We start from the raw sequence: 2,910 nt of genomic DNA on the forward strand, positions 1-2,910 counted from the left end.
TGAGCTCTTTAAATTGCAATTCCAGTAATGTACGCCCTTTAGTAAATGCAAATCCATTTTCTTTAGTCCCTTTTTGCAATCAAATATATTTCTAAATAGAGCAACATCACTAATTTAACGGTGTTTTACATGTCTAACAAGACTAATTTAAGAAATGCATATTGAAAATTATTCCTCTATATTGCTATTTAATTTGTTCAATTCCAATTAATTTTAAAATCATTTCTCGAGGTGTCAACAGAAAATGCTTCACCCAAAAACCTTATTTTAGTGGCCCTGAAAATTAACGGATTTAGTTCATCTGTGGTGGGTATACAGCGAGAAAAAGAGGAATTCATCTACTCCCAAGTGCTCCTCAGGCCACACTTAAGCAGACTGTTAACCATCTTGAAACATTATGAAATTTATTACATGCAATCAAGAAAACCATCTGTTTTCGGAGATCTATTCACCATTATATGCTGTCCTGCATTCATACAGAAGAGATAGAAGTCACAATGAGGTTGCGATGTACATCCGTGATGAAGTCACACTACTAATCTTGTTGTTACTTATAAACTTGGATTGTGACACAATCATAGTACATTTTTCAAAGATTCTTTGTATACCGACGGTAAACTTCTCAAAATACTAGAAGGTATAAAGTGCTTAGTCCATAATGAAGGGAAAAAAAAGCAGAAGCTAAAATTAACAGATTTATCTCTCTGACCTCATATGTTAGCAATTTCATGCAATGCATCCTATAAGAAAGCTGGTCACATTCCTAGAAGAAATTGACTAGCAAACATGCAAAGTAGCTCCCGTTAAAAGTAGAGCTACTTCACATAGTTTCTACCGCACTTTTACGAAGCACTGGAAGAACAGATCAGTCACTCTAATGTAACTGTGATGTAACACGATTTGTCAAGACCGTTGGCAAAGCTGATCATAGGATCATATACCACAGTCTACGCGAACTTGGTATCGCTGGGAAACAAGGTGATTTGGTTGAATGGTGTTTTAAAACGCAGAAGCCAGAGAGATACCGTCAATAGTGCTCTCTCTCTCTCTCTCTCTCTCTCTCTCTCTCTCTCTCTCTCTCTCTCTCTCTCTCTCTCTCTCTCTCTCTCTCTCTCTCTCTCTCTCTGGAACGTGGATCGCTGATGACATCCTAAACATCAGACAGACCTGAATGAAATATACAAGTGAGTTGATGGATTTAACGTGCAGTTCCCTGCCGAATAGCTCGAAGCACTCTGCTATCGACCCACAAAGAGACAACAATCGGAATATCTATACGAGGAGGTAGTGCAATTCCAGAGTCAGAGTCGGTGCGTGACCTAGGAATCCCCCTAAGTAATAATGCAGTATTCCATGTGCATATTCCAGAAGTGACAGTACTGTGCAGGTGAGCTTTTGATTGGACTCTGAAATTATTCAAAATTAAGAATAAGGATACCATCCTACTCATAACCTCCTTACAACTGATGTAATTCTGTCTGCCAGGGAGATCCTCATATCCTTCGATAATAACCTTTGCTCCCGCGCTAACCTCAACACTAAAAGTAACTTCTTTGATATAACCATAGGCGCATCCGACTCCACTCAGGACACGAATCCAGTCGGATTTTATCGCCTTCAACGGCTCTGCACACAATTCCCCCGTATCAAAGGGGGTTTATGCAGGAAGGATGCATTATTAATTACAACCAGCCTAACAATATTTGCATTAGGAAAACCTAGAAAACACATAAATACTTCGCCAACTTTAACCTATCTATCTCTTTCGAAAACTTTTACAGGACAGCAAATTTTACAAATGTTACATTAGATTTAATCTCTTCACTATACTCCCCATCACATAAACCCAACAATTACCTTAAATACATCAACACAGAATCTATCCACCATAAATTTATTTTCGAGAGCACAATCAAAGGCATATCCATCAGAATATCCGATCTATCCGCCAATGAGGAAATCCCCAATAACTGTGCCAATTACTATAACCAAGTTTTAGCTGCTAGTGACTTCTCCCAGAGGAATACATTTATACCCATCACTAGACGTTAGGAACACCTCTCAAAACATAGCTCTAGACAAACGCGCACGAATGTTGGAAATCCAATCCCTCCTACTACGATTAGATAATCTCTCCCACCTAGGGCCCGCCGCACAACACTCGATCTACAAACACTAATACTAGCATTAGATCTCCCAACTCTCCTCTAACATTTACTAGAAATCACACCTCCCCTAACTTGCCTAATAAAAGCGGTGGAAGATCTATTCTCTAGTATACACCTCCATTCGCTCTAAACGTTAAGCTACTCGTTAAAGCTTTCTTTAAAATTGTAGAATTCAATTTCCCACGTAACCATAGCTACTATTCTATCATTAATAATTCCAGTTATAAATTATCCTATGCATCTACACAAAATATAGTATATATTATCACCTCATGTAATAAACGTAAATGTAGCTTTTACTATCTAAATACATACAACCCTACCATAGACCTACACAATGAAAACGCTAACACCGATCGCAATAACATGTCTAATACCCCTGGCCCTGCTGTTAATGACATTTTTGACAAACGGGATGAAATTTTCTTCACCAATAAGATCCAAGCTCTATAATACTGATGCAAGACGTTCGTCTATGTTGTAAAATAAACCGCATTTGTTCACATTCCATAAAAGAAGTATCAGGCCCAGCCTATGAACTATTCAGCCGACCATCGCAGGTCCATGTCAGATGTTCATCTCCACATTTCGAGCATTTCTGATCAGTTAGTATAAGGACTGTTGGCATAGTAACGAAGATAAAGCACGCAGAGTAAATCCGCTTGAACAGATTGACCTTGAACCCTTCCGTGCATGCGCACTAAGTTTAAATTAACGTTATAGCTCACTTTCGCTGTTTATA

This window comes from Octopus bimaculoides, chromosome 8 (genome assembly GCF_046866305.1).
Source record: "Octopus bimaculoides isolate indiv1 chromosome 8, ASM4686630v1, whole genome shotgun sequence".
NCBI classification, from domain to species: Eukaryota; Metazoa; Mollusca; class Cephalopoda; order Octopoda; family Octopodidae; genus Octopus; species Octopus bimaculoides.